We start from the raw sequence: 15,537 nt of genomic DNA, 5'->3' as shown, positions 1-15,537 counted from the left end.
GAGAACTTGCGTGAGGAGGAGGAGAAACCAAATTTAATATTTGGCGTGGAAATGGGATTTTTGGTGTGTTTGTTTTGCATCTTCAAAGCAAGTGCAGTAAAATTAATCAGCATTGTTGCCCTTCCCCTCGACCTGTGAGGATTACTTTCTCCTTGGGTAAATGGAGAGAATTGAAGCAGGTAAGAGGCTAAGCTGACTTTTCGGAAGCCCCCAAAGAAAAACACCCGTTGGAATTAACCACCCTTTAGGTAATTCAGTCTTGAACGGAAATCGCAAGTCAGGAGCTGGGTTGAGTGCTCCTCAGTCGGGCATTCAAAGCCCTCCAAATCTGGCCCCACTTTAGCTATCCAATCATAGCTGCCTCCATCCCCCTGCAAGAACTCCCGGCTCCAATCAGTGAAGTCTCCATGCCATTCTCAACGCGCAGCAGATTCATTCTTCCTTCGTGCCTTTGCTCATGCTGTTCCCCTCACCTCCCCACCCCACCCCCTTTCCAGGAATGCCCTCCCTCCTCTATACGGTCTCAAGCCAACCCAAGCTCTAAGGCACAGCTCAAGTCGCGGCTTGTCAGGGTCCCTGGCAGCCAAGGCCCCTACCTGCTTCTGAAAGAAAGGCGTGTAGTTCTCTCAACATGGAGGCTCAGGCTCCAGGCACGAGCTCTTTCGTTTGGAGCCAGTTGCCCCCCTGGACGCACTCTCTGCCCACTTCTTCTCATTCATACCTAAGAGCTAGCTTTGTCCATTAAGAGTAAGACTCCCTACTAGAAACAAGCAAGTCCCCTTTAAGAGCAGAATTGGCTTTTCTAGGTGGGGCTGATCAGGGAGGCCTAAACTGCCTGGGTGTAGAAGACAACAGCCAAGGCCTCTGGCACCAGATGGAACAGCTGCTCAGCTCACACTGACCTTTCTCTGGGTCCGTGGTTGTTATGAGCTCTTTGGCTTTAACTTTTCTGACAGTTCCTATCAGGTCTCTACCTGACAAGATTTTCTGGCCACTTTCCTGCTGTGCTTGGACTTTGGGCCATGAGGCTCTGCCACCTTTTAGACTCTTCGTGGGTGGGGAATCTGATTGGCTTGGAATGCTTCCTGGCCTTTGTAGTGCTCAGTTCCCTGCCTTGGCCTGGAACCCTCTTCCTTTTGCACCACTGGCTCACAGACTACACTCCCAGATTCGCCCTGAATACTTAACTTGCACATGATGGGGAGAGAAGGGAGGAAGGGCACCTGTGTGCCAAACACAACTCTTCCATGAGGATTCCAGGCCTCTTGGGTTCTTTTGCTCCCTAAATACCTTCTGCACTGATTCTTTAACACAAATGAGCCCCCTTTTCCATGACCTAAGTTTACTTTAGGAAAATACAGGTTGTTTCTGAATTTATTTGCATATGTACCCTGTGTCCTATGTAAAGACAACGTCTGTACTAAATTGATAGACACCATGTGCCCTAGACAGAAACTTTGAAGAATAAAAATAGCTAATGTTTATTGAGCACTTTCAGTGTGTCAGACTTGGCACTTTCTATATATTATCATAGTTATTCCTCCCCAAACTGCATAATGTAGATACTATTATTCTCTCCATTAAATCTGAGACAAAAGCTTAGAGGTGTTAAATAACATTCGTAAAATTACCCAGTTAGTAAGTGAGGGAGCCAGGATTTGAATCTTATAAGTCTAAGAACCTGCAAGCCATGCTGAAAATGAGGTTATAATGAAAAATTGTGGATGTATATATAAGCTCTATACCCATGGAGAAGATGGAGGAAGTAAAAAGGCATTGGGGAAAGTTGCCAAGTCCTCCATATTCTAATGTTTTACCTGGCCAAGAGAGAATGATGGCTCCACGGTGCCACATCCTGGAAGGGGGAGATCCTAGGAAGTGGGAGATTCATCCAAGAAAGGTAAACCAAGACGTTTCGTTAAAAGTTCGCTACCGGGTGTCACAGAGGCTGGCTTCCCGGGTACAACTTCTAGTTTTTTATAGGTTCCATAAAAGAGCCGTACCACCTCAGCAGCCACTAGAGGGCTCAGCAGAGCTGCAACCCGAGCTGCCCTCTAGCGGCGGTGCTGAAGAGGGCATTGTTGAGCCTTTGGGGCTTTCAAGGACCAACAGACGGTTGGAGGAGACATCTGAGACTCTTAGGTGTAACCAGCAACGGGTGGGGTGGCAGATAGTATCAGACTGAAGAGACGTTATTGCCAGAATGAGACATCCTTATAGGAAAGAAAAGATCAGCCCCCTGCTGACAACATCTGGGAGTAGAGTGTGCGTTTTGTCACAGTCTTCAGAGAGGGCTGTGAATACAATTGTGCCACTAGAAACCTAAACGAAGCTTGATGAAGTTACCCAAAATCTTGGGGTGGGACTCAAGCCAAACCCAGACACTCTGTGTAAAGGTAGCATTGTAGCCATGTGCTTCTGAAATTGTGTATGTACCCCTCTGGTGCTGAAACCTTATACTAAGGTCCCTTAGGGACCCAATCAATGAGGCTTATTTTCTCACAACTTCAGTTTGACTCAGAGAGAAGTAATGGAAAACATAACATTATAGTAAGCATGAAGTTTTAGGATTGCACACTAGATTTTGAGCTTATATTTCCCAACCCTGAGGAATATAACTCTATTCTCATTGTAAAAGTGTACTCAGAAGTAGAAATTTTTGAGAAACACTGACATAGTGGGGAAGAAAGACTTCAGTCTTGGAATCAGAAGACCTGAGAATTCAAACCCTCTGTTTCCATTTCTATGAAAATGAAAATAATGACCTTCCTCACAGAGTTGTTATGAAGAACAACATGGAAAATGACAGCTAAACCACAGAAGTGCTGCGCACGTAGAAAGACAATCTACAAGGTGGATGGATTGCAAGCACCTTAAAGGTAATGACTGTGTTTTACTTATCCTAGCAGTCCCAAACCACAATTCTTTACTTCTAGGTGTTTAGCAAATATTTATTAAATTCAGTAGTTACCTAATCTTAATTTTCTTAGCCCAACACATTGTACCATCTTGCTATCTTATGCTTGCAAACCTTGTCTCCTTTATGAAACTAATCTTTTTATTCTGTCTAGACTGTAGCTTATACATTTATCATATATTTAACATACCTGTTACATAATAGTTTTGGGCACAGAAAATTAAATAAATAAATAAATAAATGAGAACTGGTCCCAACTTGAAGTAGTTTGCATTCTTTGGAACAGAGAGACATGTTAATATATATTAATTGTACAAGATTATGAGCTCCAAAATAGAATCATATCTACTAATGCTATGGAGACATGGTAGAGAGAGGAATTGGTCTTGTTCAGGTTAAAAGAGCTATTTGGAGAAGGCCTTTTGGCTAGCATATGAATTGAGTCTAATTTGGTGAACAAAAGTTCAATAGGCAGAGCACTGAGGGAAGAAGATTTCAGGTCAAGAGCAGCATGAGCACTGGTATAAAGCCGTGAAAGGTCACATGGAATGTGTGAATAATGCATAGCCCGATGTTAGCTCTGTACTCAGATCTTTAATGAAGTGTATAGGAGAGGGAAAGGATGGTGAGGGAGATACAAGCCCATTTTGTTCTGACAAAAGATGAGGGCTACAATAGGTTTGGTAGGTGGTAAATATTGGTCAAGTACTTAAAGTATACATTTCATTTCCCCAAATTATGATGGTTTACAGATACAGAAAAGATATTCTCCATTTTATTTCCCCTTAAAAATTAAAAACAAAGTATTTCCTCATTCTCTGTTCCCTTGATTGTTGTTTCCTCTGCCTTCTTCCATTCCAAACTTTTCCCCCTAGGAGCTGAAAGAAGAATATGTAATCATCTGTACGTTATTATTTGAGAGAACAAGGAAGAAAGGCTTTCTACCTCCAAAAAAAAATCTTTCTCCATATCAGAAAGAATTGGTTTATTTCTTTGGGCTAAGCTGTTGTCTTTCAACATGCATGTAGTCCTAGAGGAGCTGATATATTAAGTTCCATTGGTGTAATATAATTGAGTTTTTGTTCTTACTTTTAATAGAATGAGAGGGAGGGAGACAATAAAAGAGGAAGCAAGATTACAGAAGAGGGAGGTTGTAGGATTCAAAACGAAATGCACATTGGCAGATTTGGATAAATATTCTCCATACCATTCTTACTAATGTAAGTATGTTATGAAAGTATGAATTCTCTTGTTAGAACACAAATATTCTGTTGTGTCTGTCATTAAAACAATGTTAATGTTAAGGCAAACTAGCCTAACTATTCAAATACTGGGCAAGGCAGCAGGTTGTTAACAACACTGTCACTACCTAGCTATGTGACCGTATCTATATAAGCCATTCTTTCAGGTCCCTTTACTTATCTCTAAGGATTAATGGGATAAAGTTCTCATAATGTACTTGGCTCTTCAAGTGAAAGGTATTATGAAAATGCATGCCAGGTACTGCTTTGATTTCACTTAGGAATTTTCCACTGTTGTTACCATATACACTTTTATGTTGTGACCTGCAATTCTCTTTATATTAAAGAAGGTTCAAATTAATATCATTTGTCCGAATTTTAAAGGAAGTGTTTACTTTTACTTTGGGCTAGAAAAGTCCCAAGTACAAATTTTATATGTTAGAAATTCAGGCCAGCCGCAGCTGTGAACAGAAGCAGATAAAGAAAAAGCATATTTGCCTAACCCTGAAAGTGACAATGTAAAGACACTAGAGCCAAACCTACAGTGAGGAGGTCAGTGTCACTGCAATCTGAACTGGCGGAGCCTAATCAGTAATCCACAAACTCTATCATTCTACAATTCATTTCAAGGCACATTTAAGTACCTATTATGCTGAAACCTAAGAAAAATTTAAAAATAAGTGGTAAACACAGTATTTTTCTAATCTTCAAGAAGTTCATAATTTAATTGGAACACTAGACATCTCAGCCCACACATCTTTTTAAAAGTGAAGTAAAAATACAAGGGACCAAAAAAAAGTGTGTGAGAGGGTAATTTATTAAGCTATTAATTTGGTTTGTGTTCTACTTATATTATCCCTCCCCTCCATTCCAAACAAGTTTCAAGGGAGTATTCCTAGGAAGAAAGTTATTTCATAGGAACTCTCTCTTAGACAACTCCAGGGGACACCACTCACGTTGTAAATGAAGCTTCCTGGACCACAGCTCCTTAGAATGCAATGTCAGTGTTATGCATGGAGTTGTGTCCAGCAATCTGCCTTCCCATTTCCTTGCTTTTTGAGGAGATTTTGCTAGGGGATTAAAGAGGTAAGGGCATCTGGGGAGCAAGGGAAAGAGAGAGAGAGAAGGAAGGATTGTGGGTAGGTGTAATTAGAGAGAAAGAAAATATTCCCCAAACTGGAAAGTATTCCAGTATTGGGGATATCAGCCTTGCTTCCTAGAAGGACTCCCAAGAGATATCCAAACCTCAGATAGATGCATGATGACCCTACAGGCTGGGAGCCTTGGTCCATGAGCAGGGTTTTGCCTGGCTTTGAGGGACCATATTATCCCTGAACAATGAGGATGCCAAAGTCCACCTTCCCCCTTTTTTCTAGGTACAAAGTAAATGTTCCAAGACCCTAGTGAAGCCCTGGGGAGGAAAGGAGTGGAGCCCAATAATAACTGCAGCAGAATTAAAGCGGGGATTACTTAAATCTGAGGTGAATTTAATTTGATTTAAACAAAATAAAGGAACGTGGCATTTCTTGCACACCCAAATTTGACTTGCAAATTTATACTGACCAGTGGTAGATACTATACGAAACAGTGTCAGGTGAGATATGTAAGATTAAGAACCGCAGTGAATGGCACAGCTAATAACTGCTGAATTTACAGAAAGAAAAGAGCAAAAAGAGCAAAAGTAATCTCAGGTTGCTTCATAGAGGACCTGGGACAGAGCTAGAGTGTAAGGAAAGGAAAGGAGTTTATAAAGGTAGAAGAAAGAGTGGAGACAAGTAAGAAGGGAAAAATAGTGTCAACAGAAGCACAAAAATGAGCAAGCATGTGAAGAGAGTCAGAGGAGACTGTCCTAATTGGAGTGAACAGCTGATGATCAAGGTTATATGGGGTACCAAATTCCAAGTCTGAGCTTCCATACTCACTGTATAAGGCAGAATTCTATCAGAGAACAATCAGTAGAAGGTACACATAGAGAGATTTTATTATAATATAATTTATTATAATATTTACTATGATTACATATTTTACTATAGTATTTATTATAATGATTTTATTCTAACATATAATTCAAAGTAATTAGCTTAGATTGTGGAAGCTGATAAGTCAGATTAGTAAGGCAGGCCAGCAGGCCAGAAACTCAGACATGAGGGGATGCTACAATCTATAAGTGCAATTTCTTCTTCCTCAGGAAAATCTCAGTTTTGCCTTTAAAGCCTTTTACCTAATTGGATGGAGCCCACTCAGATTATCAAGGATAATCTTTACTTAAAGTCAATTGATTGTAGATGTTAACCACATCTACAGAATACCTTCACAGCAACACCTAGATTAGTGTTTAATTGAATAAGTGGGTACATTAGCCTAGCCAAGTTGAGACACAAAACTTACCATCACATTCACTACCCTTTTTATGTCATCTCTCTTGTATTTGAGAAGAGGATGAAGTCTTTAGATTTTTTTCTTACGGACCTCGGGAAAGATAATTTCCTATGAAGTATCCTTTTGTTGGATATATTTCTATGTTCTTGCTTGTACATAAGTATACTTATTCCCAGGAACTTCCTATTTTTCTTCATCCTTTTCCCCCTCTTATCACCACCACCTAAAGTTATGTAAAGTGACAGGTGAGTATTATGGTTGATGTTAGTTTTTTGTTTTTTCCATTTATAGTACTTCTAGTGTACCTGTTAGTGTCATTTTCCTGAACTGACCAAGCCTCAGGCTGTCTGCCATATCCATGGTCCCCTTCTAAGGCCACCTTCTAAAGGGCTCTATTGATGTAAGCCTCCATCCTTGTCACTTGTAGTCCTTGCCCCCTAGTTGGAACATGGCTCAGCATCCAACACAAGAGCAACCAATCTGCTGGCTAGCCAGTGATCTATGAGCTGGCTGAATGTAAGAGCTTTGCCCAAGGATGAAGGTTAGTAATTAACAAATTGATTTCTTTCTTGGAGAATATGAATATGATAAAGAGAGAAGGTTAGGCAGTTGACAATAAAAACAGTAGCTGATAGACATAAGAGAAGGCAGACCTCAGAAACCATTAGACAACAGCAGAGATAATAACTAAGGAGAAAATTTGAGAAGACAAGCTGAAAAAGCTTACGTAAGATAGTTGCTTAGTAATGGTAGGAGCAATAGGCCCAGCGGTTCATAGGAACTGAGTAGATTTTCTGATGGAGCTTTAATGTAAGGGAGCACAAATGAGAAAGAACAGATAATTGGCCAGGCCTTATTCTGGGAAATCCAGAATAACCAGCCAGAAACTCAAGAACATACGTACAGGTGACCTCATGGAAACTCGAAGAGAGCTCAGGAATTAAAAGTTCATTTAGGTTCCAGTGTAATTCTAGCAACTGATTTATCTATTCAGACCCCCCAGAAGAAGATTTTCATTGCTCTTTTACTTTGTTGAGAATCTCTTCCTCCAAAAGAGTCTTACACATGTAGTTATGGCCCAGATCATATGAAGGGCTCAATCATAAGTCAAAAAATTGCATACTCTTGGAAGTCTTCCCTTATCCATTCTCCACCCCATACCCACCCTGGTTGAGTTAGCTGTCTCTTTTCTATGGTCCTATAGTACCTTGCAGAGGCTTATGTCAGAGTTGCTACCTCATTATGTGGGAATTGTAGGTATACTTGTCAATTTCTTGTATCTGGTTCCCAGTGCTATTCTTCTTTACATCTCCAATATAGAGCAGAGTCCTTAGCATAAAGTTGCCAAACAATAACTGCTTTTCGAATGGAGTTATTGAATTAGAGATGGCATTTTTTGTCTAGGCCAGGGAAGAAAAAAAGCAGAATTCCAAAAAAAGCAGAATGGGCTAATTAGAAAACTCAATAGTTTATCTATAATAATAGTGCAGGAGCTGAGAACTTAGTTAATTCATAGTTAAAATTCATGTCTCCATGATACTACAAAAATTTCCCAGCAGCAAAATTTTATCTGTTCAGCTTGACATCTGGTGCTACAATTCTCCAGTTTTAAAACTATGTTAGCCAGCCTTATTCCTTTTAAGGAGAAGATTCGGCTACGTTCTCCCTTTAGCCTCCAGTTTCTCATCTGAATTCGATCCACACTCTTGGACAGGCCAGGCTTGAAGCTCACTCTCAAGGTGATCCCAGGAGGTTCATTGCTCAGAGTCCAGGATCCAAATCCCAGCCCTACCACTTGCCACTTTTGTAGTCTCAGGCAAATTCTTCACCTCTCTGAGCCTCAGTATCTTAATTAATAAAAATGGGGATAATAACAACTTCCTCACACAGTTATACCAAGGGTTTGATGCAAAATATTTGTGAAAATACCTAGCATAGTAATATAATGCATATAGTAAGATAAATAATGTGATTTTCCCTTCCTTTCTATTCTTGGGGAAGTAGAGAGGACCAGGGAAGACATAGGGTGATAGTAAAGGACAAAGGCCCTGACAATGATAGGTGTCTTAAAAACCAAAAGTGCCAGCAACCTAGGGACCATGTACCGCCACTTGAAAATCTGATAATGGTCAGGTTGTGGTCACCCAAAGTACACTGTACCTGAGGCAACTGTCATGGGAGATTCCTTGATCAGAGTGTATAAGGACATTCAAACCCCGCCAGGCTGAAATTGGAACATAGCAGATAGTGAGATAGGCACCATTGATGGCAAGGTAAAAGAAGGTTTGCCTACCCCAAGCAAAGAAAACTGACAGAGTCATTAAATATTCTTTCAGAGAGCTCTGAGTGTACAGAGGTGTCTGACAGCAAACCCCTGCGAAACACAGCCCCGAAACTGAAAAAGAAGAAAGAGGTGAAGGTGTCAATAATCACTTGGGAAATCTCAGAGTATTCATAGAAATTTCAAACATATCCATGCCTTCTGAGGTCACTAAAGAAAGCTGATTGAGACCAGCTACTCTGATTTTCGGGGACTTAAGAGCCAAATAATGTGGGGAGTCAGAAACTATGCTACTCTAAGAAGAGTTACCTAAATCAGTATTAAAAACTGATAAAATTAGTTAGCTCATGATATATTCTGAACGGGCTACTTGGCAGGCCAGGGATGAGGTATGGCAGGATGGTGGAAGAATTCCAAAATAGGACGAGCTTGTTAGCCAAATTTTTCTGACTGAAAATATCATAACTGTCACACTGATCACTGCCTAATGTGCCTGTCAAGTTTGTTATCAGGTGGAAAAAGTGGCTAAATAATTATAGCTCTTCGGCAACCAGTGTCTCTCACTCCCATGAAAGAATACTTTTAATTGAATAGACTACCTAATCTGTTTTGAAACGCAGGTAACTCAATGCTAAATACCCGATTCCACTATAGTTGGTGAAAGTCAGTTTATCATTTCAAATCCTCTCAGAGATATTGTTGGAGTAGGGCTTTAATTTTCTTTATATGTCAAAAATACTCTTTCTGAGTATCTTTTAAAATGTTTTGAAATAAAAATCATAAGATAATAAGTTACCACCCACAAATAAATTACATTTGCTGGTGTATTGAAATAGTTAGTTTAAAAATCCTGCATATGAAGGTGAAGATGTCAAATTGAGGGAAACTTACCTTTACCAAAGCTTATGAAATGACAGAAAAGGCTGAGCGATGAAAGAGAAGGGAAAGAGAAGGGAAAGAGAAGGAGAATAATTAGTAATAGGACTGAGGACTAAAAGTGCCATCAATATATCAGATATTCTGAGGAGATGGTATCAGACGAACTAGAGCAACTGAACCACAAACACTTCTTAGATTAAAACTGTGAAAAGGGTTAAAGCAATTTCAGGAAAGCTCCCAGCTCAGAGACAGCAGATTCAGTGGATAGAGGGTGCTAGGGTAATAACTAGAGTGATGAATTGAGATGTTGCATTTGGAGAGCTGGACTATGGATCCTTTTCCCTTCTCTTGCTCATAATGGTCCATATATTAAAGCAGTGAACTCATGGGTCCTGGAAACAGTACCAATGGACCTTAGGAGGGGCAACAAAACTCCTCACTCCGAAAATAAATATTCTGCCCAGCGATATATCCTTTTCTTCTTCTGTAATCACCAGAGTTAACCCACATTAAGCAGAAGTAGAGCATTAACAGGGATTCTCATTTACAAAGTAGAAGAATAATCAAACATAAGAAGAATACAAGTTTGCAGAAGCACCATATTCAATAAATTCTGAAAAATACTTAAGGAATGAGAGTTAATAGTTAAAAGATAAGTATAAATTTATTTTATAAATTTTATTTTATATTTTTAAGAAAAATAATTATAAGTAAAATATATACTTATAAGTATTATAAATATAACAATTATTCTCAAAGAGATTGAGGATGTTATTACAGCTATGAAAATGAAGCAAACAGTGATCTAGAGATTAAAAACATGATTGTCAAAATAAAAAGCTCAGCAGATGTGGATCACCAATAGAATCTCCTTAAAAGTTTGGCTCTACTATGAACTCTAACAAAGTAAATTATGAATCCAAGAAAGATGAAGATGTTCAAGAAATAGTGGAGGAAAGAAACTAGTTAACTTGTAGTTGTCTAAATATGGCATATATTTAAAAATTAATAACATAAAATTAAACTCTAAATTAGATGTTGACAAACGTTTTCTGTAAAAGGCCAGAGAGTAAATATTTTCTGCTTTGTGTAAATACTCAGCTCTACTGCAAATACTTATCTCTGCAGCCATAGATAATAGGTAATTGAATAGGCATGTGTTCCAATAATTCTTTATTTACAAAACAGGCAGCAGGACAAATCTGGCCTGCAGATCAATCTTAGATGTTGGTTCTAGATGATTACAACATAAAGACGGCAGAGACAAAGCATGACAGAGATTAGGGAAGTTCTAAAACCATGATCTCTGTCTGTCTGTCTGTCTGTCTCTGTCTCTCTCTGTCTCTGTCTCTGCCTCTGTCTCTCTCTGTCTGTCTGTCTGTCTGTCTGTCTGTCTGTCTCTCTCTCTCTCTCTCACACACACACACACACACAACCAGATGGCAAAGAAAAGTCAAATTGTCAATAATCACAGTAAATGACAAATGGATTCAATTTTTTCAATAAAGACAAAGAACCTCAAATTTTGTGAAACAAGAATATCAACATATCTAGTTATAAGCTATTTAGCAGAAATACATCTAAAAAGAAGGTTGAAAATAAAGAACATAAAAGATATATCGGCCAAATACTAAAAATGGGTAAGTGTGGTAACATTAATATTAGACAAGAATTTAATGTGACAAGATAAAGAACATTTGATATTGATGAAAGATACAATTTTATAAGAAATTCTTTTTATGATGAATCTTTACAAACCTAACAATATAACATCAAAAGTCATGTTTATATTATAACTTATAAAGTATAAATGGATAGAAATACAACTAGGAATGAAAATACACAGCCATTTTGGAAGACCTCAAAATATCTCAGAAGTTAATAGATCACGTAGAAAAAGAGGGAGGTAAGGATAAAGAGGATTTGAAAAATACAATAAAGAAGCTTGATCAAATAGGTATGAAGGACTTTTTTATGCAGTAAATACTGAATACAGTCTCTTCAAACACGCATGCAACATTAACTAGCTGTTAACACACAAAGAAAATGTCAATAAATTCCCAGAGAAGAAATCATTCAAGTCACATTCTTTGATCACACTGCAGTGAAATTTGGATTTAATATACAAGAAATATAATTTTCAAAATGAAAAAAACACTTTTAAATAACTTTAACTTTGCATAACTAATAAAAAAATTTTTAATGAAGTTTCATAAGCCAGACTGAAAAAGTTGAAAATCACATGATATCACTTATATGTGGGATATAAACCTAGAAGCAACAAATGAACAGGACAAAGAGAGACTCAGGAACATGGACAATGGACTAGTGGTTACCAGAGGGTAGGGGATGGGGGAGGAAGGAAGAGGTAGACAGGGTAAAGGGGGTCAGATATAGGGGGTTTGGGGAAGTGGGTAAAGGGGATCGAATATATGGTAGCTGAAGGAAACTGGACTCTGAGTGGTAATCAGAATAGAATATATAGATATCAAATTATAATGTACACCCAAAAATTATATAATTGTATTAACCAATGTTACCCCAATAAACTTTTTTTAAAATAAAAAGAACAGAAATAAGCAAAAATATTTTTTAATTAATAAATAAATAAATGAAGTTTCGATTATTTAGAAATAACAATACCTAAAATTTATTAAACATTACTATACAACCAGCATTGTATGAAGTGATCTACATGGATTACTTCATTTTATTATTACAATAATCCTGAGAGGTTGATTTCATTATCATCTCATTTCACAGATGAGGAACTGAAACACAAACCTCTGTTAAATCACCTGCCCGAGGGCAGAATCAATCCATGATGGAGTTGGGATCTGAATTTAGATAATATAGTCCAGAACCAGTATATTTAACCACTACAACAAGAAGGACAATTAGATCATTACAAATCAAAATCTAAATATACTCAGAATACATACCCTTGAATGCATACTTTTGAAAATAAGAAAAGATTGAATAGAAGTAAATCATGTATAAAAATTAAGAGGCTAATGGAGAAAAAATATAAATATGCAAGAAAAGTATTACTAAAGAAAAAAACCAGAAATGAATGAAATAGAGAGTAGGGTAAATTCGAATAGAACTAAAATCTGATCAAAGAGAACCAAAAATGTCTTGCCAAGGTGTGAGCTCAAGTAGAGCGAGATGGAGGGAAGGTAGGAGGGAGATTATCAACATTAGAGATAAGAAGGGGACATAATTGTAGGTTTAGAGTAGATTCTAAAAGTCTGAGATAAATGCTAAATTTAAGCTAATGAATTAGAAAAATCTAGATTAAAATGATTTCTAGAAAATATATATCACCGAATTGATCCAAGAGGAGATACTCACCTTAAAAGAACAAACAACAACAAAATGCACTGAGTACATTGAAAAAGTAGTCAAAACACAGATGGTTCTACAAGAAAGGAACAAATAATTTCCTGCTATATCGTTAATAAACTGAAAGTATGAGAAAAATAGAAAGTTTTCTAATTCATTTACCTTGGGCTGACATCGCCTGAATATTAAAATTACACAAGGAAAGCATACACTTGTTTATGAACACAGACACAGAAATCTTGAGTTAAGTATTAGCAAAATGAATACAGAAATGTATTTTTTAAAGCCATAACTAAGATTTATCTGACAGATAGAAGAGTGATTCAAAATTCAGATACTAATGCAAATATTTATATTCAAATTAGAGAAAAATATACAATTATCTTAAGAGATGCAAAAAAACATTCATACAATTTGATATCTATTTTTGGTTAGAAAGGAAACCACTTCAGCAAACCAAAAGTAGAAACTTCTCTGTTTTAATTAAAGGTATCTGTGTACACAAGCATCACACCTAATGGTGAAGTATTAGAAGCTTTCTCATTTTTTAATATTATTTTGAGAGTCATAGCCAATGCCATGTGATAAAAAAAAAAGATAAGTTAAAGGTGGCAAACCAGGAGAAAATATTTGGGATATATAAATTACAAATGTATTTTCTATGTACAGAAATATATATAATATACAGAACACCAAAAAATCAATAAGAAAAATACAAACAACCTAATAGAAACATGTGCAAAGGATATAATCACTTCAATAAAAAGTAATATCAATGTTGAATAGAAATATAATTTTAAATCACAGAAATTGCATTTTTTTACCCTTAGAACTGGCAAAATTTTTAAAAATTGATATCTAGTGTTTATAAAAGTGTGAGGAATTAGGTATTTTCATGTACAGTTGATTAAAATGTATTTTGTAAGGCTTTCTTCGAAAGCAATTTGGCAGAATTTACAAAAAATTTTACTCTACACTTTTAGTCAACAATTTTGTTTCTATGACTTTAGCTAAAAGAAATTAATTGTTCATAGTGCACAACAAAGTACTTGCTTATGTGCTCAAAGAAAATTCAGGAATGTTTGTTGCAGCATTGTTTCAAATAGTGAAAAATTAGAAATAATCTAAATATCCACTGGTAGGTAATTATGTTACATTGATACTATAGAATATTATGCATCTGTAGAAAATGAAGCTTATCTGTATTAGACATAGAAAAGGCTGTAAAATTTATTTTTGGAGTAAAAATAAATACAGAATTATTATAAAGCATGAATGTGTTTTATTGATGTTACACATACATATGCATACATATATGCATGAGAATGCATACAAAATAATTTGAAAGCAAGCTCGCTTAATGTTTTTTAGGGAGGACAGCAGAAACGGGGGTCAGAAAATGAAGGTAGGATTAATGTTTTACTCTATATTTCAGTGTTTGAACCTTTCAGTGAAAATACATTCATGTAAACTTCTGATTTTTTAACTTTTTTTTTGTTAGTTTTAGCATATAGAGAATAAAGTGCACAAATTATAAGTATGCAGCCCAATGAATTCTTACATTTGTATAATTCATGTAACCACGACCGAGATCAAGATGTAGACTATTTCTACAGAACGCTTCATTGTGCTCCTCCATTGTACCCATCACCATAGATTATTTTGTCTGCGAAATTCATAGAAATAGAATCATAGTTATGGCTGGCTTTTTTTGGTTTAATATCATATCTGCTATACTCATCTGTGTTATCAGTTCTTTTTTATTGCTTGTAGTATTCCATTGTATAAATGTACCACAATTTATTTATCCATTCTGCTGTTGATAGACATTTGAGATAATTTCCATTTTGGGGCTGTTATGAACTAAACTGCTATGAACAACCTTGTAAATGTCTTTTGTGTGACATATTCATGCATTCTCTTATCTACCTAGTACTGGAACTGCTGGGTCTTACGAAGGCTTTAGGAGACTCCGGTGATTCAAAGCAATTCAAAGCGGTTGTAACAATTTATACTTTCACTAGTAATGTATGAAAATTCCACTTCCAGTTGCTCCATATCCTGGCCAACACTTCATATTGTCAGTCTTTTTCATTTTAGTCATTCTGACGAGTGTGTTCTGGTATTTCATTATAGTTTCATTTTCATTTGCATTTCCATGATAACTAATCATATGAAATTTCTTTCTCATATACTTATTTATATCTATACTGATATTCTCTTTTGTAAAATGCCTGCTCAAGTTTTTTGTTCATTTTGTTTGAGCTGTTTATCTTTTTCTTATCATTTGTTGGCATTTCTTAGATCTTGTGGATATGCATTATTAGTTGGATATATATGCAATATATATGATAGGTATACATATACATACAAAGATATATTTACATATATATCACAGATATCCCTCTTTAGGATATGTCTTGTTTCACTCTCTTAATGGTGTCTTTTGATAAATAGAATTTCAGAATTTTAATGTATTAATCTTTTCTTTTATG

Source organism: Pteropus vampyrus, unplaced genomic scaffold (genome assembly GCF_000151845.1).
Source record: "Pteropus vampyrus isolate Shadow unplaced genomic scaffold, Pvam_2.0 Scaffold85, whole genome shotgun sequence".
NCBI classification, from domain to species: domain Eukaryota; kingdom Metazoa; phylum Chordata; class Mammalia; order Chiroptera; family Pteropodidae; genus Pteropus; species Pteropus vampyrus.
Note: the sequence above shows the minus strand (reverse complement) of the source record.